Raw genomic sequence first — 25,712 nt, 5'->3', positions numbered from 1 at the left:
GTGCATGCGTGAGTGGGTGTGTGTGTGTGTGCATGCGTGAGTGTGTGTGAGTTACGTAACCAGTGCCGACGCTGGCAGCTTGATGAAAGGTACCTGCCTGCGCCCAAGGTGCCATCCGTGATTAATGCCCTTTCACTTTTCCCTCCCCCGGTGGCTCAGGATCTTTCCTGATTCCTGCCCCGTGTCCCAGCCGGAGTGTCTAATCTTATCTTGAGCGGTAGCACATTCTTCATAGCCTGCCCAGTTGATGCCGATTGAACCCCTGCACAGAAAAATGAAGCCCCCCATTCATTTGATAGGTGTCATTTGTAAGTCACCCCCCAAATTGTACGTTCTTTTAATATATTTTGAAATTTACTTTAGTATTGTTCCGTGGGGAACACTACCACAACACTAGATTAATCTCTGTTAGGAAAAGATTTCTGAATTGTATTCCAGGTCAATCCAGTTTAATTTAGGTCTTTTCTCAGTTCAACAGAACTAGCAGTCTCACCCATCTAGTTTTCTTGTGTAGATTATTTTTGTGACTATTGTGATTGTTACGGTACGTTACCAGTCTATTCTCAGTGTCCTTGACTGAAGCAGCTATTACTATGTTCTTGTCCTTTAGATTTTGCAATTTTAGATTTTTTCAGTGAAAAACAAGGTAGTACTTTTCATTTACTTTCATTAACTCTTTGTTGTTTAATTTTTTGAGGGTAGGTTTTTAAAAAAATATATTTTTAGAGGAGGCTGTCTGATGATGGTGATGCTTTCTGAATGGATTTCGATTGTTTCATGTGGAGTTTGATGTAGATCCATCTGACTCCTGTTTCCTATGTTTGTAAGAAGTCTAAATGAAGGTGTATTGAGAATGTCTCGGGCACTCTTTGCTTCGCACTTCCTTTAGAGTGGATGTTATCCTTCACATATGTGTGCTGTTGGTTCACACTGTCTGTGTCAGCAGACCGTACGTGCTTTCTGTCCATCATTTAGCACGAATGTCATGCCATGTCGTGTTTCTTGTTTTCCTACCATGATTGTTTTATTCTGGCCTCTGATCTTTTTTTGATAGGACCAGAAAAAGATCTAACATCAGTTTGTATCTTGAACACGTCTTTGGTTTCTCTGGTACATTTTATCCTTCTTTTAACTTTATAAAGGCTCTGACTGTAATACTCTTAAATTTAAACCAGCTTTGGACTTTTGGAAAACTTGGAAGGAAGCTGAAGGTAAAATCAGTGATTGGGTGCTAAATGTCAATGGCTTTTGTCAAGCCTGAATTGCTAATAGTATTCCTCACTTTCCGGTGCCCAGAGGGGCTTTCATGGCACAGCCTAGCAATCTGTGGTCTTTTCAAGTAGAACGACAGCTGATCCACCATAAGAAGACTTGACCCTTCTAGTCTCTGATCGCAATTCCTTAAAATAAAAAAGAACAGTCCCCAGCGTAAGAACACAGAGGTCAGTTGAGGCAAACGGAGATCTTTGTTTGATGGACCCTAACTCAAGCAGGCTGTCCAATGCTCTGCCTGACTGTTACACTTCCTCTGAGGCTGAGGCTCTTGCATTCAGTTTACATCTGTCCCTATCCCTCCCCGCCCCCGATACTTGCCTAATCACACTGTCAAAATATGTAACGACATCTGGTACCAAATGTTAATCTCCTGTCGTGTGTGATAGCAGGAAATCTTGCACGGATTGTACCGGGCCGGGCCGGGCATGGGCTAGTTGCGTTGTGTTTCCAAGCATGGCATGTTGGTTTACCTAAGGAGAGCTTCTTGTAGTGCTGTCCATGTGCAGTCAGATGCAGGAATTGGCAAATTGGTGCTGCAGCAACAGACTGTGCTTTTAGACCAGGGGTGCCCCCCCCCCCCCCCACGCTGCCTGCTGAAACAAAGCGGATCAGGTGATAAGATGTGCACATTGGCCATGCCGATTTGTGGGCGTCTGCCAGACGGCTGGATTGCGTAACGTTGCGTAACAGGGTGTTTGGCATTCATTAGCGAGCGAGGGCCCTTCTGAGCGCTGTGCGTCTGCTCTGCTGGCACGGGCGGCACTGCTAAAAGATCGGGCCGCCTCACCGTGGGGGTTAATCCTGGGACGGGCTGGCCATGTCACCGTTGGGCTGCACAGAGGAACTTTGGAGGACTTTACTGGGATTGTACTGGGAGATAGGACCTAAAAACGGCAGGCACATGTGTACTCCGTATTCGGTCTTCTTCATTGGCTGTGAACTGGGAAGAACTGGGGGTCCCCGAGGACTGGATTGAGACACATGGTATTAAACCTTTGAACCTTTCGAATTATATAAGATAAAGCGCACAGAGTCCCCATGACCCTTCTCTGCTACCTGTGTGAACGGAGAGACAGATCCGTGGATGGGAATGGAGAGACAGATCCGTGGGTGGGAAATGAGAGACAGATCCATAGGTGGGAATGGAGAGACAGATCCGTGGGTGGGAATGGAGAGACAGATCCGTGGGTGGGAATGGAGAGACAGATCCGTGGGTGGGAATGGAGAGACAGATCCGTGGGTGGGAATGGAGAGACAGATCCGTGGGTGGGAGCAGGGGCAATTTGCTCATTACAGGGTTTTGTGGTTCTTCCCCATTACCAGTTGGGTCTTGCAGCAGTGAAGCAACGAGCATTTTCAGATGCTCTATCCTGAGTGACTGGTGCGCCGTTACAGATGTGCTCTGTCCGAACTCTCTCCCCTACAGCTCTAAAGACACTGTTGTTACTGTAGCCTGGAAGGGTAATTAAATGTTAATGGCTGCTTTGGAAAGGCCTGGCACTCTTTAAAATATCTCTCCCTTCAGTGAGGCAGAGAAACAGGCGCTCCATGCAGGTTTGTGTGCGTGCGCACGCGCGTGTGTGTGTATGTGTATGTGTGTGCGTGTTTGTGTGTGCGTGTGTGGAAGAGTAGGTAATTCCTGCTGGGGCAGAGCGAGGTCTCCATGACAACAGGGAGGAAGGGCCAATGGCACCTGCTCGCATCCCAGCTCGCCTCCACACGCCCCCTGGTCAGCCTACCCCCCCCCCCCCCCCCCCCCTCTTATGGGAGAACAGAGCGGGACAGGAAATAGGAACTCGAGAAGTAGTTTGAAGCATCTTGTTTTGTATTCTTCAGACAGATGCATCCTGATTGCAAGCAGCATGCTCAAACATCTATATATCTATCTGTCTGTCTGTCTGTCTGTCTGTTTGTTTGTTTGTCTGTCTATCTATTCAGCCATGCATCAATTTTTTTGTTTGTTTTTAATCCCCGCCCCCCCCCCCCCCCCCAGACACAGCAGACCAGGGGCTCAGCCTGACTCCCCCTCCACTTTCCTAATGTACTTCTATGATACTCTTACCCCCACCACAGCAGGATCAAAGCACGCCTCATCCCACTGAGAGCCTTCTGCCTTCTGCAGGAGAGTGAGCCCCCAGCTCCCGCTGCTGATGACATCACTGTTGCCCCCCGTATGCTCAGCTGCCCCAGAGACAGTTGTCACAAAGAAAGTGGGCATGCTGGCTATTCTATCTATCTATCTATCTATCTATCTATCTATCTATCTGTCTATCTGTCTGTCTGTCTGTCTGTCTGGTTTATTTCAATCCCCTTTTTCATGGTAAACGCTAGGCCGACTGAGCTACCTGCCCACTTGATACACAGTATGAAAGTCTCTGTGATGATAGTGCAGGGTCAGATGTAGAGATGGTGGACAGGGGGCACGTGGGGCCAAGTGACCTGCAATGGGCAGGGCCTGGGATGGGATGGGTGGGGTCTGAGCAGACCCCGCATGTAGTGCCGATTCTGATCGAGGTGCTGACCTTGGCCATCTTCTGTGTCACCGCGGCATTGCTGTTCCTATATCTGAGGTTTGCCTTTCCACTGTGCTTTGGACTCCTGCCACCTCATTATGTTCTGCAATACAACCTGCAGCGTCCCGTGTTATCTGTAATCTCTGTTTGTATTGCCTTTGGTATATGCAGTCATTTCTGCAGTGCTGATAGATCCCTGTTCCTGAATATTATTATTTTACCAGTTTACAAATCTTGATAGAATTTTTTGGACTTGGTTTTTGACTTGGGGTAGAAAGTTCTTTCTCTAGTTAACATGAAATGCTCTGGCTGACAAGCTATGATTCCCTGTCTTTTCTAATGATCTCCTTCGAGTGCTTTTCATCAGAATAATGATACCAGAGTTTCAGGCAGTCTGATTGGCCACTTTCCTCACCCGCCTGCCTCTCATAACCAGCACTGGTTCTCTATTGGCTGTCCTTCTGTAAAAAAAATAGCACTTGACTGAATGTTCTCATTTTTAACCCTCTAGCTTAGCACCAGCCATGTTGTTGAGTTGTTGCGTCCCTCTTTGTGTAGGAAACCTGCATGCATTTCCTGGGGCGAGGACGTCCATATGCCCCTTCTGCCCGAAGACTGCGGCCTTAGGCATGCTACAGTAGGCGTTGCTGTTTCCCTGTCATAGTCACACAAACCTTATCATAAACACTTTCCTGATATGCAGGGGAATCGGGCAGCAGTTGATGTACTTTTCAGATATTTTCTTTTTAAGTCACGCTAATTTAAAATGTGTGAATGATATGATTAATCATGAAAAACATAGTGCCCCCCATCCGCCCCCTGCCAGAGATCACGTGTTGGGAAAGTGCGTCGGACAGACAGACGGTGGGCTTGTTTGCGTGCACCCTGCGACGGCACTCTGCCCTTCTGTTTAATGACGCCGTGAGTCAGCGTGCTGTCGGAAAACTGCGGCAGCTGTCCGTGGTGCTGAAAAAAGTTCCAGGCACTGGCCACCCCCCAAACACCTCCCGTGCACTAATGTGCAAAGTGCTGATAGGGGCTGGGACTGCCCTGGTGTGATGAGTATGATGGGCCCCATGTTTTTCAAGAGCCGTTCCAAGAGGCCAAGATCATCACGGCCCATGTAGACGATACAGAGGATCCAGTGCAGCTGGGGGTGGAAGGCTGTCCTGTTTCACTTTGCGTTTCTCCTCAATGTTGCTTTGGTTTTTTTTTTGAACAAGTGTGGTGCTATCAGTAAAATGGAGGTCCCTGTTAAATTGATTATACTATTTGCATAGTTCAGTGCATCATGGAGTCCAAGCAAGCAGTGCTGTACGTTTTAAATGGGCGTGGGACTTAATCTGGGTCGGCCGCTAATCAGATAATCTGTGTGCACATGGTGGGGGGGTGACAGGCTGTTGGCCCTGTTTTTTGGGCCCGGCTCCGCCCCTCTTTTTTATTGGCTAGTATTATAGTAATTAAATAATCAGCTTCCTTTCTGTTTGCTCCACAGCTGACTGATTTCTGGCATTTCTACTCAATTCCTTAATGTCCTGCGATGGGACAATGCTACTCTGTTGGTAGAATTTCTTTGGAAACCTGAAAAATTGTTTTGAGTCCTGGCAGTGGGGTGGCGTATGAGAGCAGGCCTGAGGGTGGCGCTTGGCGGAGGCAGGTAGGTGCCCGGGCTTGTCCCCATTAACAGGAAGTGCTGTCCCTGTCCTGCTCCCTAAGGCACAGTGTGAGTGTGCCTGGCACAAGGCTTTCTGCTCTCCCCGGAGAGGGGATTAAATCCACAAAAAGTGCCACCTGAACACGTGAAGCTGCTCCTTGTCTCCTCTCTTTTTTTGAATGCATTTAAAGATTTGTTTAGACTATCTTTAGGGCCACAAAGTGCTGCCGCCAGCCAGCCTTGGGACCGCTTGACCCTCAGAGCATCCAAGTGATTTTGTAGTTTGTTCACAGTGCAGTTTAAGAAATGTGTCGCTTTCATGTGAAGATATTCATGTTTATAAGGAGACAATTTTTTTTTTTTGCTTCGGTTATCATGTTTTCTGGTGACGTTTCACCCTCGTCACTCTCAATGAATTGCTTAAGTCTCCTGACGTCTTTGCTTGTCCGTGTCCTCATAAGAGAAAGTCAAGGCTGGAAATGTTACTTATGTAAATGAGCAATGTGTTTGTATTGCATCTCAAGGACTCAGATAGGGGATGAATCAGCCCCCCCCCCCAGCTGTATTAGCATTAAAAAAAGTCAGAGTTAATCAAGGTGTAACCTCTAATCTCAGGGTCTGTGGAGCCCCAGGACAACGGAAATTGTCTATGATGCGCTGCAATAACTTTGACGTGAGTTGCATTATCTGCTTATTACGGTTAGTCAGGAAGACATGGATTGGCTAGGGCTGGCCTGTGAAAGAGTGCAGGCTTTCTGAGAAGTAGCGCAGGCTTTCTTTGAAGGAGTAGCAGCTTTCTGTGAAAGAGTGAAGGTTTTCTGCTTGTGTAGATGGCAGGCAGGTGCTGTGCCACTTGGGTACTCTGTCTGGATGTTGAGGCCATGAACTTTGTTTCTTTGAATACAACAGTAGGTCACATTAAAGATGGTTGTGTATGAAAGCTGTGATGAGAAATATTTCAATTTTTACGTAATATTTACACAACATAAAATTGAGGCAAACTGGCGATTGGCTGCTTAGTGACAAGAAAGCAAGCTGAATGTAAGTGAATGGGGGTGGAATTTGTTTAAAATGCATGTGATGTCACATTGATGGAGCGGCAGCTTCTGAGGTTGATAGACACCCCTTTTAAGTGGGTCCCTGTGAGGTGTTCATGGAGGGTGGAGGGCACCAGGGATCAAGGACCACAGCTGGTTTCAGGGGGGGAAGCAGGGCGGATTTGCCCAGAAAACAGCTTTTGTAGGATTGTCTGTCTCACCATTCAGCAGACATGAGAGTCGGCCATAATGCGCACTAACAGAGATAACAGACGGCCAGAAGTGGTCGTTGTTCTACTGGGTGCTGCTCCTGTGCCCCCCTCAGTGGTTCTCCCAGGAACTCTTGGCACACTCTCCAGCTGGGTAGAGAGTCCCGCTAGAGTCCCGGTCACCAGAATGCAGATGGCGATGTCGCCCTTTGCTCTGTACAGTATTACAGCCTGGGACACACGCTCATCTGTGACCTGCAGAGATCCACCCAATCTGTGCGCGGTTGCTGTGTTTGGGGGCGGGGTTTTGGTGATGTTGTCCCTCCCCCAGTTGTGCCCTGTGTTTGCCTTTTAACTGAACCAGGTGCACAGGGGCTGGGAGGAGGAGAGAAGCCTATCTTCTCTGGGATGATTGATGCTGCCAACCTCTTGACCTGCGTCAGGAAGCAGATGGCACATGATGTGGCCTTGGCACCCGCTAGCATCGCTCTGAGAAGAATAAGACAGCCCGAAGGACAGTGCGGAGAATCAGGGTGAATTCTACTGGTCTTTCTAAGTGTTAGCTTTGGGATGTTTAATTCATAGTTTAGTCCATTTGCAAAGATCCTTCAATTGCCTTTTATTAGGATCAAGGCAGTGCTGATAGACATGTGGGTTTTTATTCGTTTTACATACATACCTTGGATACTTTATCTGAATCAGCAGTAGCCATATTCACTTCGCTTTGTGTGTTTGTGACAGTGTCGGCGGTTCGAACCTTGGCAGAATAGTCACAAGACCCTTGAGCAAGGCCCTTATGGAGCACCACACAAATTGGTGACCCTGCAGTTGGACTCGAAGTTTCGATCTCGACAAACAGTATGTGTTTGTGTGTATTGCTCAAAAGCGAACATGATGGGACATGAGAAATTAAGCATTCCAGTGCACCTGTACCCATAGTTGTGCAGATCGTAAATAAAGCATGATTTAATTTTGTGACTGGCGATGGGTGGCTAACTGGCATGCAGATCAGTGGAGTATTTACCTTGTGTGCCATCTTACTCATCATGGCAGTAGCCTCACACTCAGCGTCTCCTTCAGACTCCAGCTGCTTAGACTCTCCTTGCGTCAGGGATTGACGTCCCATTGAATCAGAATTTGCGTTGCACTTACAGCAGCTTAAAACTCCTAAAAACTTTGCCAGGGGAATGAGAGGTGAAGGGCTCGCCCTGCATTCCCGATGTACCCCCAGCAAAGCAGATGCCCCTTTCGCCATTGCTGTGGAGGGTGAGGAAGCGAGAGCGGGAGAGTCAGCTGGAAGAATACGGCCTCAGCGATTACACATCTGCCAAAAAACATCTGGGTCAGACGGTATCATCGGCAGCCTTTATAATGTGACATTTTGTTATCAGGTGAATTCATACTGTGGACAAAAGTGGGCTTTCAGTGTGTGGCTCCCCCTCCCTACCTTTTGAAGCCCGTGCAGTTTATTTTCTAACGTGGAAATTTGATTGGCGGCGCAGCACATTACGGGTTTATCTCTGCTATCAGCACAGAGGCCATAATCAAACTCTGGTGGCCGTGGTTACCTCTCTGCCAAGCTTCATGCTCTGGCAGAGCAGCCCGTGGTCGTTCTCCTCTGTCTGTGAGGTACAGTCTCATTGACCCATAGGTTAAAATAAAACGGGGAAATAATTGGCATTGGAGCTTTTGTCTTTGTCTGTGCTGGGAATATTTAGTCCCAGGTCATCTGATTTCAAGATTGTATCTATTGTTCCATCCATCCGTTAGTATGTTTCCTGATCACTTATCCAGGGTAGGCTTCTGGTAGGCTAGGGCCAGCTCCACAAGGGTGGGTCTGGCCCACCCAGGCGTAAGCTTGGCCCACCTCCAGTCTCCTTAGATAATCCTGTGGCCCACCCAACATTTCAGAGCTGGTAAGCCTGTGGTAAGCTTGGAGCCCATGGAAGCAGGAGGCACAAGGCAGGGGACACCATGGATGGGGGTAGCTGTTGTTAATCATTTAAAAGAAACTTGTCCTTCACTTTAATACCTGGGTTTTTGGCCTGTGATCACCTTTTAGTGCTAGTGTCATTTTGAGAGGTTCCTGGTGCAGAAATCTATCTGCAGAGACTTTAGTTTGACCCCCCAGACAGGCTCTCCTCAGCCCCTCACATCTACTTCCTAACCTGGGGTTAGGAGAAGCTCTCCTCTGCTGGCGGGAAGCCAACTCCGTACGGATTTGTCACATAAGAGCCAGTGTTCTGAAATCCACAGCTCAGGTGGAAGGTGGCGATGATAAGTGACAGGAGGAGCCATCTTCCTCGGGTGGATGTAAGGCCTCGGTGAGCCTGAACTGCTAACCGAGGCTGGAGCGCATTGCCCTGTCGCCCTGGCTGGTCGCTCAGCCCCAGGCTCGGCCTGCAGGTGAAGCGGCTGGCTGGTATGTAAAGGAAGGGGATGCTAGCTTTGTAGTTTGCAGTTCAATCACAGAATCCACTGGGGGGGGGGGGGCTCCAGATCGAGGAGCCAAACCAAAATGCATCTCCTACCTGTTTAGCTGTGGTCAGTTTAGCGGAGGGAATCTTCTGGAGTTGTAGCCCCCAGAGCTAGAGATTTCCCTAGTTGAGGGGCGCTAGTCCACCAAACACGCTCATTCTACCCCACGTGCAACCAAACAGCTCGTTCTTTAGCAAAATCCAAACAGAGATGACAGGAAGCAAGTGAGCGACGGGAGAAAGTGTCACAGCTGCGGAGGGGAAGTACGTGGTGTGACCTTGCTGGGCGTGAATAGGAGCCGGAGCCAGCCGTGGCAGGAGCTGCGCTGCTCAAACGAGGGCTGCTTCCAGGCCCCAACAGGCTCCCTGCCTTATGTTTCTCAGATGCGGCTCCGGTTAGACTGGGCTCAAGTTTTCAAAAGCAAAAAAATATATTAAATCTCGGTAGGATTTATAAAACGATGGGGTTAAGTCAGCAGTGATGGAGTCTTCGCTCACAGCTTGGGGAAGATTTAAGTATTCATATCAAAGCATGTGAAACAATATAAACACTTTAATGTGTCCACAAATTTTTGGAGCACTCGCATGTCTGAGCTAAGGGCCGAGGAATGGACCATTTTCTGAAGTTTCCCAATTCTGATGTGAGTCACCATAGAACTACTTGAAGCATGAGAACAAGCAGGGCCTGGCTCATCAAGGTAACGTCAGTGTTGCCAGCCCTCTCTGTCTGTGGAGGACACTGTTTCGCTCAGAAGGTTGTTCAGAGGAGGAATAAAGGCATGCCTCACAGGCTTTGTGCTCCTGCCGTCACAGAGACAGCAAAGAGACTGAACATGCCCAATTCATAAACTACTCGTTGTCGAGCTCCATGTACCAGCACAGATATGGAGACAAGATGGCTGCTAATAGGTTCAAGGACTGAGGCTACATAGAGCCTAGGATTTCGTAAATGTTAGTGAAAGCCCTGGGCTTTCTTCGTTTATTTGGTAAATCAAATAGGTAAAATAGATGAGACTGAATCCGTGCCTGGTGCGTACAGTCTTTGTATGTACAGATGTTGTGGGGTTTTTTCTTGGCAAAGTCTGAGCATTGGGTTGATCATTTATCTGATGTCGTCACATGAATCTGACAGGTTTGCTGGGAAGTCGTTACCTGCCACGCAATAACGTCTCATGATGAGCATGGTGGATCATCTTGGCTTGATGAGCTGTTTACTGGATCAGGTGTGACTTTGACATCCACACACCTGTCTGCAAAAGATGGGAATGAAGTAATTAATGAATCACCACCAAGCTGCATTTAGAGGCTAGGGATGCTATTTTCTGCTGTTTTATGTGTTGTTGATGCTGTTATTTACTCAGTGGCAGTCACTTTGTTTGCACCATTGTTTTCACACTGTGTATTTTGATGTTATTCCTATATAACAGCATGGTGGCTTGGTGGGTAGCCCAGTTACCTCATTCCTCCAAGGTTGGGGGTTCGAATCCCACCTCTGCTTTGTGTGCATGGAGCTTGCATGTTGTCCATATGTCATGTTTGTTTACCTCTCTTGTTTCTTCCTGCAGTCCACAAACATGCCATTAGGAGAATTGGTTCTCTGGTGTCGCTGAATTTCCCTTAGGGCAATGTTTCTCACACCAGTTTTTGGGGACTCCCAGACAGGTAGGGAACTGGGAGGGAGCAAATGCATGGACTGTCTGGGGGTCTCTGAGGACTGGGTTGAGAAACACTTCCTTAGTGTGTGGTTATGTGTGTGTGCCCATATGTGTCATTTGATGGACTGGCATCACATCCTGGGTGCACCCTGCCTTGTGCCCATCTCCTGGTGGTGTGGGGCTCCGGCCTCCCCATGACCTTGACCACGATAAGCTGTTGGAGGGTACGTGGATGGTCACCCATAAAAGTTGTGCTGTAGAAGTCAGCTGAAAAGTCTAATAAAATCTGAGTCATGTTTAGTACTCACAGGAAACTTTGCTGCTTTTGTCCTGTATAAATATAGGCGAAAAAGCAGAAATCCCACCACATGGTGTGAATTTACAGTTTAACCCGAGCTTGCAGGCTGTAATTATAGTGCCAGCAAGCAGCTCTGCAGGGGAAGAGAGAGGGTCCAGGTCCCTGGCAGCGGGATGATCTCTCCAGGGGTGCTCATCACACTGGGGGAATTGCCTTCTAACCGTGTAGATGGGCCCTGTCTTGCTATTCAGACAGAACTGTGTGTAGACGTGACCCAGGGCAAGTGGAGGCCGAATGACATGTTGGCCAAGAAGAACAAACGTCCACGGGTAGCTGTTTGTCAGAGTGGGAGAAGCTGTGCTTTTTGCCCCCTGCAGTGGCCTTGCTTCTCCTTCTTGCCCCACTCTTGCCCTTGCTGTTTGAGCGGTTCACAGCCATCCCCAGGGCCTTGGAGCTGCAGAGTCTCAGGATCTCCAAGGGCCAGGGGACTCTCCACAGATTGGAGTAGGGCCCGATCCCCGAACGTTTGGAGTTGGCTGCCAAAGAGAGTGTGTCTCTTTGGGTGAGGCCTGGGCCAAGGTGGGACTGGCACAGGTTCTTAAAGAAGGTTCAGAGGGACAGGGATTGTGGCCCAGAATGGTCTGGAGCGAGGTGTGACCAGAAGGCAAGGCTCTCTGTTAGATGGTCAGTCCTTCAGCACCAGTGGTGTGTTTTTTTGGTTCCACTCAATTCTTTCTTTCTTTCTTTTTTTCTTTCTTTTTTAACTGCCACACACTGTTGTTAAGGGTTAAGCTCCTGCAACTCATCAAGTATTACACTGACACCGTCGGCAGGTTGTGGGTTCAAATCCTGTAAAATACAAACTTTCTCTCTAATATAAGTTGCCTTGGATAAAAGCATCAGGTAAATGGAGTAAGTGGCTTGGGGCAACTGTGTTTTGTTTTGCAATTTGCACGACCTCTCACCGCCACTATCACATATATGTGTAATTCTGCCCTGCTTTCTTCCTTTCCTTCCCACTCCCTTCTGTTTCTTCCCCTCTGTCTCTCTTTCCTTCTTGCTCCCAATCCAGACTTCACCAGCCCCCCAATCCCACCACAGCCCAACACTTAAGCATGGTGGGCCCAGCCTGCCTTGGTTCGCCCAATAATAACCTTCCCCCAACCTGTATTTCCTGTGTTTCTTAGGATGGGCTCCAGGCTCACTGCTACCCTGCACTGAATAAGTGCTGATGGATGGATGAGTGGATGGATGGATGGATGGATGGATGGGTAATAGTCAAATGCACCTATATAATGTAGTAATTGTGAAGTTGCTATGTTTTTTGTGTGTGTGTAAGCATAACGCAGCCAGACAGCAGCAGGTTAACTCCTCTCTTACTGCTCTCTCTCTCTCTCTCTTTCTCTCTGTCTCATTCTTTCTTTCTCTGGTATGCCTCGCCATGTCTTTCAGCTTTAATAAATACTGAGTACAGAAACAAAGGATAAACTCAGCAGGGTCAGCTGACCGTGCCCTGCATGCCTCGCTCCAGATTCGTTTGCTAATATCTCCACCGTCAGGAACAGATAGCCCTGCCAAGCTATCTGCTAATATGTCTCTGCCATTGTCGTCCGATTCATTAGCCTCCAGTGTGACATGGAGCGGGAAAAATCTATTCAGAGTGCTGCTTTGCTTTTTTTGTTCCGGATGGGGTGGGAACTAGATATGGTGTCCCATATTTAAAGCCTATTGTGAGACACTATATCAAGAGGTTCTTGTTGTTTTCTGACTAACTAGCCATGGACGTAATTGGATGTCCCTGTGGAAAGATGACCGTCCTCGACTGGCTGACACTACATCCATGTGACTGGGAAGGAGAATGCATGTTTGTCGCTGGGGAAATGCACTGCAGGCCACACACACACACACATGCACAGTGGGTAGGACTGTGGGTCGGGCGTTAATATCCTGCCCCCACTTTGCATTCTCTCCCCGCTTTGCATTCTCTCCCCACTTTGCATTCTCTTTTGGGGTAAAAAGTTGGGACTGGTTCCCCCGAGTACTTTGGCTTCCTCCTGCAATCCAAAAAAAATAATGCAATTAAGTGAATTGGTGTCTCTAAATGGCCCCTATGTGTGTTAGTGAGTGCTGTTCGGTGTACTGGTGTCCCCTGTGCCTCCTGAGGAAGTGTGACCCGGTACTGGACCAGCTGTTATGGTTGAATGGTTGGATGGATGGATTGATTGATTGATTGATTAAATAGAATTATTCGTTTCAATTTAGATGAATTAATTTTGTGTATGTACAGTTATTCTTTGAGTAACCTCTCAGGATGAATTTGTATTTTAAATAAAAAGCTGAATTATGCCCACCATAATTACTTCCGGTGTAACATTTGCCAGTGTTATTGCATCGTTTTCAGGTTGGTAGTACAGCAGATTTCAGGCTGGAATAAAAGTGCATTCAATTATTATGCATTGAATTAACCTTAGCTTTACACTGGCTCTAATTACTTAAAGTAATTAGTTAGATCATCACTGTTTAAAATGTTTGGTTAACCCTGGAAAAATCTGTTGTGTCACACTGGCTTTCAGCTAAATGTCAAATTAAATGAATTGCCAAAGTCTTGCCCAGGCTGTGAAGCGAGTGAAATACGGCTGTAAGTTGTTTGGTCTCACAGGCTAGTTTTCCTTGCCCGCTGTGCCTCGTTGTGTATCTGTGGGGATTTTCAGGTGTGACCTTTCTGAGGAAGGTCACGGAGGAATGACAGCCAGCTTGTGTTGAGGCTAACAGTGTACAGTACCTGTCCGACAATCTCCCCGCTTCAAACCGTCTCAAATGTTACGTTGCGGTAAATATCAGTGCTGTGCCACCTTCGCACTCGAAGCTCTTAATGCGGACGTCGGCAGGCTTTACGGCTGATTTGAGGCCTTGATTTAGTGTTTAGGGGGGCATGTTGTGTGTCAGGGTGCCATGGTGTCTTAGTGACATCGCAACTCCAAGGTTCTGGGTTTGAATGCCCCCCCACCACTCTGTATATGTGGTACATCCCTCTTTCCTCTCACAGTCCAAAGACATGAGATTAGGTGATTTGATGGCTATACATAGAACACGAAGTAGGTTTGCTCTGCGGTGAGCTGGCAGTATGACTTTGGGTGGGCGGTTCTGGTTCACTGTGACCTTGAATTACATACAGGCAGGGGTGTTTATGGGGGTGGGGGCACAGGAACACTGCCCTCCCCTGTCACACCAGTTCAAAACAAATCATTGGCTAATGATCATGTTGGTCCCTCTGTATGAATTATGGTCTCCACCTTAAAAAATCCTAGAATCGCCCCTGCATACAGGAAAGATGGACTGGGGAATGGATCTTGCAGTTCATTGTTTGTATTTTTCTTACACTTAAATATGGTTTTGCTTTGGGAAACACTCCTATCGATCCATCCACCCATCCATCTTCCAATGGCTTATCCAGGGTTGCAGGAGGGCCCTGGAGCCTCTTGAAGGGAGCATAGGGGACATCCTGAACAGGATGCCAGTGCATTGCAGGGCGCACACTCACTCACACAGCTTTAGGGGAACATCTGTCAGTAATTCAAGCTTTCCAGATAAATCGGAGCATTGATTTTGCCTCTGGGTGCTTTTTATGGCACATGTGCTGTCAGAGGCGGTTGTCGCGGGGTCACAGGACTGTAGCCGGACTCTCAGCACTGATGTGACTGATGCTACTGCACACGGCCCCCCTCCCCTTCTATCCACCCGGCTGATGGGCAGCATCTGTGAATGGGGGGGGGATCCCCAGCTGCTGCTGGTGCTGCTTCATTCTTCAGGCCCAGTGACCGGTTGGGACAGCACACTTCCTAACAGCACACGGCCTCCAGCACAGCCGGGACGGTGGATTCCTAGGTCCCTTTGCCCCTGATTTACCATAAATTATTACTGATACTTAATCTTTGTTTATTACTGTTATTGTAAGACATGTTCTGGGCAGGTTGGCAGCAGCACAAATGTCACGCATCTACGTGGGGGCCCTCTGTTGGCCACAAACAGTCACTTCAATAGCCGGGGCCCAGAAATGGCAAACACTGCATGGCAGATAGGGTCACATGACACAAGGGATGGGAAGAATGGTGACTTCATTTGGGGAAGGGAGTTACTTGTTTGTAACGAAATCGAACATTGTGTAGGGCTACATTTGGGTGGGGGTTCTCACATCCAGGATTGGCACTGGCGTGCACAGATAGAGACGAGGTGGTGCTGAAGCACTTGCCCTTTTGCCCTCAGTCCAAAAAAGTGCCCTTTTGAAAGACGTGATTTTTTTTTTTTTTAAAGCTGCGCGATTTAAAAAGGTGTGAAAATAATGGCTTGATTTGTGCCCCTTCTTCAAAGACACCCGAACCCTGTCGCTTTTTCACTGTCACCGTGTCACGTGAACACGCTTGCAGTTCATTTGTTGTGAGGCGTGTAGCAGCGGCATGACATAGGACTACTTGGAGTAGGCATAGTAGGCTAACTATAGCGACTGGGAGCCACGGCGGACAACACGGCAGCTCTTTCCCTTCCCAACCAGTCAGGTAACCCATGAATCGAGTGAAATTATTCTGTTTGCCCTCTAAGACCAACCTGCAATTGTTTTGTTGTGAAGTAGCCTGTCAGAAACTGCACATGACAAACTTTGCCAGCTTGCCCCCTCCATCCATCCATATGGATAAACAAAAAAACGACACATTTAAAATGTAACCTAAACCATTTAGGCAACCCCACTCTCCATCAATTCCGACCTTTTTGCATACACTATTGAAAATATCACGTTATGCTATAGGCTACATGCCGTTAGGCAGAGGGCTCTTTTGAGCCCATTTTTCGTTACAAATTTTAGGATGATCTCACGGAAATCTGTGAATAAATACAAAGTTTTCAAACTGAAGTCAGTGACGGGAAGACTTCACACTTTTTAGAGATGGAACTGCAGAAAAACCTAAAACCTTGACATGATTATGAATAATAGAATTATGGACGTTTCTCCGTTTTTGTGGATTAGCCTTTCCATAACTAACGTCAACTACTGTCCTACTTTGGTAAGATTGAAATTAATGTCTTTGACTGTCTTTAGTAGGTGTCTCCTGTGAGAAAGTTAGAACACCGTCCAACTGTCTAAAGATGCAGTCTTTAGCCTAACTGGTTGTTACTGACTCAGCGATGCTCGCAGACATTTACGCACTGTGTTGTGACCTGATTGTGACAGAACAGTGACGTTGTTATTGGTAGTTTGAAGGGTACGGTGTTGGGGGTGCATGTTAAAAGATTTGAGAAGCACTGGTTAGACATGTTAATTTTTTTTGGTGTAACATATTGGCAACATTAACACATTAATTTGCTAAAGGAAAAATAGGCAGTTCCCAATTGCCTGTGAAAACGACCATTCTGCCCTGTTCTTGTAATGACCACAGTCAGTCTTATTCGTTCTCATACATTTTGGTCTATTTTTAGAGAATGTTTTGAAATGCAAAAAGTGCCCTTTTTTCCCCCTGGAGCACTTGCCCCCCAAAATGTCTGTGAACGCCACTGAGGATTGGGGTTGTGTTCTAGGGGCAGTGTGTGGCATAGCAGGTGGAAACACTATGCTTGTGATTGGAAGGTTGCAGGTTTGAAATCCCCGGGCTGGCAGAGGGACTGCTGGGTTCACTGTTGGGCTGTTGAGCAAGACCCTTAACCTGCAATTGCTCCAGAGACTGGTTGACCCTGCTTTCCCCATAAAAAGTAATTTTGACTAAATTAAATTGGATACATTTTAAAAAGTATTCTGCTGGGGCTCCAAGAGCAAATCAAGAGAACAGTGTAATTGGTAAGGTGACTAAGGTGAAATGAACAAACTGGCTCACCATGTTACCTCACCCTTTCCCAAGTCGGCCACACCCCCATGTCACATGACATTCAACAGGCATTTTGACATGTTAAATTGAGAGCAATTGCACAAGCTGTCGCCGTCCCATTAGCAGGGTTTCAAGCCAGAGTAACACATGACCTCTGAAAAAGGCATGATAAAAACAGGAGACTGGAGACGATGTTTGGAGATGAATGGAGGAGCTTAGGGCCAAGCTGTGGAGGACGGAAGGAGGATTTGGGCAGGTTGATGAAGGTGTTATTGCAGCTGACAGACCGCAGCTTAGTGAAACCGTTTAGCCGGTTGGATACTCATTTCAGATTCCCCAGTGTTAATGAGTTTGGGTCTTTTGGGTCTACTGTTGCTGATGTAGATTATTATGTCTTATATTATGTCATAGTGGAGCAATTTCATTGAAAGTGATGGTGCTGCTGTGTGGTGAATCTACCCATCCACTAGAGAGCATCAATATTCTTCAGGGTAGGTGTCTCCTGGTTTGGCAGGCTCTGCCTTGACTGCTCCTCAGGCTCACTTATTCAGCCTTTCCGTTATGACACCTAGCTACGCAGGCAGCATGGTAACACAGTGGATGGCTCTGCTGGGTGTTTGAATTCCACCCTGGCCCCATGTGTGGCATTTGCCTGTTCCTCCTGTGTCATGCGGGCTTGTGTACCCTGTGATGGACTGGCATCTCATCCAGGATGTACCTACCTTGTGCCCTGTATGTGCTTCCTGGAATAGACTCCAGGCCCCCACACCGTTCTGGATGAGCAGTTTGAAGATGTTCAGATGGAATGATGGACTCCTACCTGCCCCCTTAATCTGGCATCTGTCTGCCTCTCTAGTTATTAAGAACTCTGATTATTTATCCTGTTCCTGTTGTTGAGTCTGGTCTCTCACAATGTCAGGTAGTCATACATCTTTCATCTGTGTTCTGGTCGTAAAAGAGTGCTCCATGCTCCAACAGGAGTGCGGGCGTCGAGCTGCTACGGACCCTTCTTTCAAGCTCTGAGCCTTGGCAGTGGAAATCCAAGATTGTGATACCGTATTGGGGGTCAGTGTGTGGCTCAGAAGGTTAGGTCACTGCCTGTGATTGGATGGTCACCGGGTCTAATCCTGTGGTTGACGGAGTGATGTCACTGTTGGGGCCTTGAGCAAGGCCCTTAACCCCCAGCCGCTCAAGGGACTGGCAGACCATGTTTTATCAAATGTGCGCCGCCTTGGATAAAAGCATCTGCTAAAAATGGGCTAATGTGTAATGCTATGGGATGCAGCTGCCAGGGAGGCATTCTGAGAAAACTGCTTTCCTTTTCCTGCATCAGCCATCGGGCCATGACCCTAAATCCCTCCCAACTCCTCTCCTACCTCAGGTACATCAACTGAGACGCCGCCTGGCCCGAGACAGGAACCCCCGGAGCTCACGTGCCGGACACCGCTGAATTTGAAGGTTAGCCCCTGTCCCCTTTCCTCAAAAGCCAGAGAGCTTCGCCTCCGTCGAAATGTCAGGGGTACCGAGAGGTCTGGCGAGGAGCGCCGCGCGGCCCCAGCCTTTCAGGTGCCGCTAAGCAGCCTCCTCCTCCCTAGTCTTTATGACTAAATGCCAGTCTTCAGGGTTCATCGTTTCGTAAGGTGCGGTCACAGCCGGCAGTGCTTCAAGACAACGTGCACAAAATCAAAAGTTTTAGGCCGTTGTTCCTGAGAGAATGGGGTAAAAACCGGGGAGCCTCTTAGAGCCAAAGGAAAGTGTAACACAAAGCAATTTAGGTGCCGACACGGCAAAGGCCGCGTTTCTCTAGATCTGTGGGCGTAACTGCTTCCCCGTTTAAAGACTTCTGCTAATGAAATATCGATTTTACTTTTCTGGAAGGGAAATGGCTCAAAAATGCTGCCACGGGGGACTGGAGGTGATCGACCAAAAAAAAAAAAAAACATGACATACCGTGCTGGATAGGTTAGGGTTAGGGTTAGGATATCCTGTTGAGGATTTGGTTATCATGCTTTACAAACGCATCTCTATTCCTGGCGTGCAATGGGGCTGCTTAGATTTTGGATGCTTAAAAGTCCACCCAACCTCTGGCCCGATTTCTTCCTACATATTGACTACAGAAGTTTTATAATGCTAGTCTGTATACCTTTAGTACTCTTTGTTTACATTTTAGCAAGTTTACCCATTTTACTAATTTAGCCTCACACAACAGCAGAACATCTGTGTTTAGCTGTAACCAATCAAGCCTGATTCATACGCTGTGTATCTGCGGCAGCTTAAAAAGACTCTAATAAAGAGAGCAGCAGCATCTTTGGTGTGGGTTTTAAAAAAGATCAAACGTTGAGGAGAGAAGCAGAGAATTTATTTTATGCATCGGCGCAGGTTGGGGGACCCCCCAGTGTGAGAGAGCGGCGATCTAAAGCAGCGCCATGGGTGATTCCGCTGGACCGCGCCCATGCAGTGGGGTGGGGGGGGGGGGGGGGGGGGGGAATGGCAGCAGCCCCTGTATTTTCTTTCCGACTTATTATTTGTGACATATCCAAAGTGACAGAGTGCAGATCGCGGGACAGGGCACACGCATTAAATAGATGAAGTATCCCTACTGGTTAGCGCCCCCCCCCCCCCCAATTTGCCGGGATATGCACGGCACGGACAGGGGAGTGCCTTTGCGCTTTTCTGGGAAACCGTTTCAGTTTGCTCCCTGCGTGTAGGAAAACACAGCAATTACATAAGCCAGCCCCCCACCCCTACCCCCACCCCCGCAAACCCATCCTAAGGCGGCACACTCGTGATTTCTCTCCGCTGGCTCTGTCAGACGATAATGAAGTGAAGCTCTGTCCAGGCAGGGGGCCATAAACGTGGTAATTTGGCACATGTTCCCCCAACTGGTCCGTTGCATTATCTCACTGCCCCCCCAGCTCAAAATAAATCATGGTGTGGGGGGGCTCTGTGAGTGTGTGAAGGAAGGAGGAAGGGGCCAGGCGTTGCCAAGGACGTGCTGAAGGTGATGGGGTGGGGGCTGCCTCGTCTGTGGGCGGGGGGATGACACGGCAGGGGGGTTCCTCTGCTGAGGCGTACTGGAGCTCCCCAGCCTCAGCCAAAATTAACAACTTGCGTTTCTGTTATCGCCCCGTCGCACACTCACTAATTACGGAACCCCGTATTCTTAGGCGTGCTGCATCTCCTTGACGTCCCTCAGAAACCCCTCCACCCCCCCGCCAGGCTGAAAGATACCAAGGGCTCTTGGCGAGCAGGGAGATGGAGTGGCCGTGTTTATTGGCCGGCCCGCTTCTGGAGAGCCGCCAGTTGTGCGTGTCTGTCTCTCGCCCGTTGGAGGGGGGCCCGTGGGACTGGTCAGCGCCGCCGAGAGCCACGCCTCATGGGCCCTGGTACCGTTAGTCATACAGAACTGCCTGCAGGACATATGCTGTGCAAACTCAGTGACTCAAAATAGCCAGCGCAGTGTAACTTAGCCAGCTATGGCGGAACACAGGCAGCACCACGTCATGTCACATTCTGATGTTCAGTAACACCACTTTGAACAACCTACCTTTCATATGAAATCATTAGCAGAACAGCAGCCATGTTTGCTTCCATAGTCCAATTCCTTCAAGAGCGGAACCGATTGCGGCGCCGGTGTGGTTTTTTTTAGGTGTGTCATGTTACTGTCCATCCCAGCCTTTCTCTGTGGAGTATTGGCAGTACTGGCAAGTCTGCTTTTCACACTAAGTTCATGCTAGAAATGTGCGTTGATCACGCTAGGATCATGGTAGGATCACGCTAGGTTTATACTAGAAATGTACTTAGATTACACTAGGATCATACTAGACATGTCTTTACATCACACTAAGATCATACTAGGATCAAGTTAGGCTCGCACTAGGATGTTGCTTGGTACACGCTATGATCATGTAATGTTCACATTACATTCATGCTAGAATCTTGCTAGGTTCACAGACATCTTGCTAGGTTCACCTGGTATTTTCGGCCTCAATTTAACCAAGGCCTCCCACCTGCTCCAGTTCCCCTTCCATACGAACCCCCCCCACCACCACCCCATGTGGCTGTTTCGCCTCGTTGAGCCAAAGGAGATTCCTGGGTTACTGCAGACAGCTCAGGATTTATCCGCCCCTCATCCTGAGAGACAATAGGCCTGGAAACACGCGTGACTTAATGCAATCAGTTCTGGTCCTTTCCCACCCAGGCACTGCTGGGCGATGCTATCAGATAATTAACTTACTGTACGCTTAGTGGGAGCCGCTCTGCTGTAAATAGAAGCAGGCCTCAGCTAAACGCTGCTGTTTGTCTCCCGAGCTGTCGGACTGTGTCACTGCTTCCTGAATTGCTTTTTAGTTTAAAAAAGTAACTCATTATTATGCATGGTCTACGGCTTAAGTGGATTTCTATTAATTATGTTTAATTGTTGCTGAGTGACAGGTTATTAAGGATTTGATTAGCGTGACAGTGCTTCTGCTGTCCCCAGAAAGGCAGAAAATTCCCGGGCCGTCAGGACTGCGGCTTGTGAAGATGATGGTGTGAAAAAGGCTGTAATAGGCTCCCTCCTAAAGCTGCTTTATCTTAATGCTTTTAGGTTTTAAGGACAAGTGCATGGGAGCGGTAATTACGCCTTTAACTTTTCGAGAGAAAGATGGGTCCAAGTTGGCAGTGGCGTACAATGCTGATTCCCTGTTGATAGTTTTGGCTACGCAGACTTCAGTGGGGTCACTGATGGCAGATGGGGGGAGGGGTCAGCGTGGTGGGTTGTGGCCTTTCTCAAACCCGGGACAAGGACGGCTGATCGTAGGGGCCATTTTCCCCTTCTGTCACCCATGTCTTGTCTTTGATCTAGCTGGATATTTTGTGACCACAGGCAGACAGCATGTTCTTCAACAGGGCACTCGGTGGGCAGTTACAGCTGGAGTTTCCTTTTGTTGTATTTGTTGTTGTTGTTGCCATGTCGACATGAAGCTTCCTGTGCCCTGCTGGTTTAGGAGGATTGCATTCTGGGAGATTAGAGGATGTGTGAAGCATTCCACGTCAACCTCTCTCCATCTCTGTGTAGTGATACAGCTGAGTTTGTTCAGTTCAGGATTTGTGTTTTTTCCTCCTCTATTTGCTTCCTGGGAAGAAGTGCCAGACTGGGGGGGGGGGTGCTTTTGGACAGATGTGCTCGGCGTTCCTAAGGGAGGTTGTGAAGTGTCTGCAGTGACAGTCATTTGAAAAGGATGGTGAACAGGGGCTGGAACGCTTGGTGGTGCAGGAGGCTTTGTATGGTTTGTTTACTCACTGTGAGAATGTTTATATTGTGTGTGTGTGTGTGTGTGTGTGTGTGCGCACATGCGTGTACGTGTCTGCCTGCATGTGAGTCTTCTGCATGTGAGTAATGTGAGGTTTTCATATTTCTGTCTCTGAAAGTGTGTGTGTGTGTGTGTGTGTATTTGCGTGTCAGGAGCATCTATTTCGGCATCCATCTGGAGCACAGTGAGTGTGTGTGACACACTCTCTCCGATCCCCTCCTGCTTCTCTCCATTCCACCTTTCTCCGTTCTCTCTCCTCCGCTTACTCCCCTTTAATATCCGTATAGATATTTAATAACCAAACCTTATGATTCCCAGTCATATCAGTAGCATTTTTTCCTCCACTTGAGCCAGCTATTGAAATCCCAGGTATTGAAAAATGCAACAAAAGGCTGCATTGAGCGGGCTCGAACGAGACCCCGGGCTGGAGAACGGCCTTCTGGGATTGAAATGTTATCAACATAACATTGTAAAGGTGTGTTTAGAGTGTCAATGTCTGCAGGTTATCTTTTGATAGTTGTTAATTATACTGCCTGTATGATGGGACTCTTTCTGCTTTTTCCGTGAACACTGCGTGTGCGTGTCTTGTGTCTGACGCCTTCTCCTGCTCGCATTCGGGCCTCTGTTTGTGGGGGTGGCAGGTAATTGAATTACCAGGGCCTCCGAAAGTGCAGGTAATGATTACTTTCCAAATCCCACCACTAATCCTCAGTGAAATCCGCAGGATGGCAATGGCCACTGGGGGACTGGGATGAGCACGGCTGACCGCCTGCATCACCACCGCATCACTGGGGTCCCCGTGTGATGTCAAGCGTCCCGGGTGACCTTCGTCCGCTGATTTCCTAATTATTGCATCAAAGAGTGGGTGGAGGTGGCACCCTCTGGCTTGTCCTGTACGTGGCGCTCTGGGGCTCTGAGGCAGGGAGCCCTTTGATCCCTGCAGGGATCATTCTTCACGTATCCAGGGTCTCGGGGAGATGAGGTATCGGGGGGCAGCCACAAGCTGAGCCGAAGGACGAGAGGGATTTATCTCCATTAAGGATTGGCTTATAATCATAACTTTGTGCCAGTTGTTGTTGTTTTTCAGCTTCATCCCTGCAGGTATAATTTCCAGTGGAGAAATTATGCAGGTTCTTTCAGGTAAAATCATCAAGCTAAAGATTTGTGGGAAAGGCCTTTCTCTTGGAAAGACAAGCAACTAGAGGACAAAACCCGTGTCGCAGCAGCAATGTGTGCATCCACGGAGTGAAAGGGTCGGGGGAGAGTCCCGTCCCCGGCAAATGGCCGTTTATTTTTAAACGTTTCGCTCGTCGCAGTGACACGCGGGCGCACTGCTGAGAGGCACACCTGGGTGGTGTGAAAGGAGCCAATCAGCTCCCGAGATGAGCCCCGCAGTGGGGCCAGGATAGAGCTGTTCAGCCAAGCACTGGCGGGTGGCTTCCTGCTGCTGGAGTGTGTGGGGGGCAGGGTAATTAAACCATCACTGGTAATTAAACGGAAAAGCCTTTTTTCTGGAATACAGTTAGATTTGGAGTGTGAGTTTAATATTGTAGCGTCAACTCTGCTTTCAGTCAGTAAATGTGGCTAAAACGCAGGGACAAGAACTTGCTAACTATTCCCTTATTTCTTGATTGTCCAGTTTTGGAAGAATTACTTCCTGTTGTGACATCATTTCCCGTGTGGTATGTTAGCACCTTTGCTATAGATGGATAAAAATGGCACCAACAGCAGATAGCTCTGAGTGGGGAAGGCAGGTTGAAAGATGAGACAGAAAGTGTAGAGAGCAAGAACTGCTTGATGTCTAAACGAGCCCTTGGCGTCCAAGAAATGTTCTTCAGGGGAACAATAAGTTCTTTCTAGTAATGGCAGTCTGTCAGTGAATCGGCACGGCGTAAACTGCTGTCAGCTGTTTGAAATGATTGCTCTCGCCCCTGTGGTGTCTGCCCTCCTCCCTCACGTCAAACAATCCCATCTGCTCCTCTGTGAGTCTGCTCTCCGCAGGGTACCGACCCGCGCTGCGAACTATTTTCGAAAGGCGTGCCTTATCGGCCATGTGTGGTACGTAGGAACCACGGAGCAGGCTGAAAAATGTGGCGTTGCCTGCCATTTAAAGGGAATAAGCAGGCAGAGTGTTCAGAGGTGAAGACTCACAGCACCTCGCGGAGCAAATTTACCACGGGGTGATCTTGCCGGTCCCGTAAAACGCTAACAGCTCTAAGTCGAGATGTGCCTGTGGATTTGTTGACGTGGAGCCCCAGGACTCGAGGCCTGGAAAAAATACTGTGCCTGGCTGAAGCTTGACCTTCAGTCCCATGCTGAAGCGAAATCGTCAGCTGCTGAACTTCCCAGGTTGTTCAGGTTGTGGCTCAGCTGTGTAGCTCGGCACCAGATGTACGCCGTCGGCGCGGAGGAACCGGTTGTTAATTCTTTTTTGCATTTTCCCCCTAAAGAGAACCGGCTAGCGTGACAGAAAGGCTGTTCTTGTTTGCGCTCTGACAGCTGTAGCCCGACGGTGCTGATGAGTGGCTGCCTGTGGAACCCACCGGAAAGGCGCTTGGTGATTTCATTGGCCCACGTGCTGGGGCTTTTGGGATTAAGCGGGTTCTCTTTGAACTCAGCTGTTTTGTCCACGGTGTCTGTTGCCTCCTGCTTGGCTGCCGCTTCTGTTGCCATGTGGTCCTCACTGTTCTCTCTGTGGCCTGTAAAACTGCATCCGGTCAACTTCATTGGCTGTTGGTTATGGGGGGAGGGGCTGTGTGTAAAAGTGTAAAACAGAAGAAGAGGGCTGGACTGGCATCGCATCCAGGGAGCCCCCCCCACCTTGTGCCCAGTGCTGCCTGGGGCAGGTGGATTGAAGATGAAATGTAGTTCATATTTTGTTCAAATGGTGGTCATGCGCTCAGACGAGAGAATAAAATGTGCATCTGAGGATTTGACCGGCTGTCGTTACGTGGTTAATGATGTGATGCTCACATGACCTTACATACAAGCCATTGTATAACAAACATGTTCATGTCTTTGTTTTTTAATTTGTTTACCTGGGTTTCTAGTCCATTGATATGCATTGATTGGGGCAGGATGTAACAACGGCAAAAATCTGAACAACATTGACAATTATATATTGATTACCACTTTGTTATTGTTTAAAGCTGCGTGTGATTTTTGCTCATTTATATTAGTGTTTTACATGAGCTGTGGTACAACAGCGGCATGCAGCCCCAGACACCAAGTTTATCATTCCACTTCCTTGACTAGCAAATCAAGGAACTGGGAGGTTTTCCTCTTGTCTGGTTTCAGTATGTCACTGTTTCCCAATCATCTGGGTTCAGTACATCACTGTTTCCAAAGCTGGTCTTCGGGGACCCACGGATGGTCCATGTTTTTGCTCTTGGGAGTTTGGATGGAGAAAAACGTGGAGTGTCAGCGGGTCCCTGAGGACCAGATCGGG

The 25,712-nt window shown here is 48.3% G+C and overlaps 1 protein-coding gene across 10 annotated transcripts in view; it reads left to right on the top strand.

Moving 5' to 3' along the window:
- Positions 1 to 25,712, top strand: part of syt1a (synaptotagmin Ia) — a 168,690-nt gene that overhangs the window by 66,562 nt on the left and 76,416 nt on the right. For 9 of the 10 annotated variants that reach the window (XM_072710088.1, XM_072710070.1, XM_072710068.1 and 6 more), the window contains one exon: positions 18,352 to 18,428. The exons of the other annotated variant lie outside the window; for it this stretch is intronic. The gene's annotated coding sequence lies outside the window, so the exon portion shown is untranslated. The remainder of the gene's footprint in view (positions 1 to 18,351; positions 18,429 to 25,712) is intronic. 10 annotated transcript variants of the gene reach the window in all.

Source organism: Paramormyrops kingsleyae, chromosome 1 (genome assembly GCF_048594095.1).
Source record: "Paramormyrops kingsleyae isolate MSU_618 chromosome 1, PKINGS_0.4, whole genome shotgun sequence".
Lineage (NCBI taxonomy): Eukaryota > Metazoa > Chordata > Actinopteri > Osteoglossiformes > Mormyridae > Paramormyrops > Paramormyrops kingsleyae.
The sequence above is the reverse complement of the archived record's forward strand: the minus strand, read 5'-3'. Positions and strand labels throughout refer to the sequence as shown.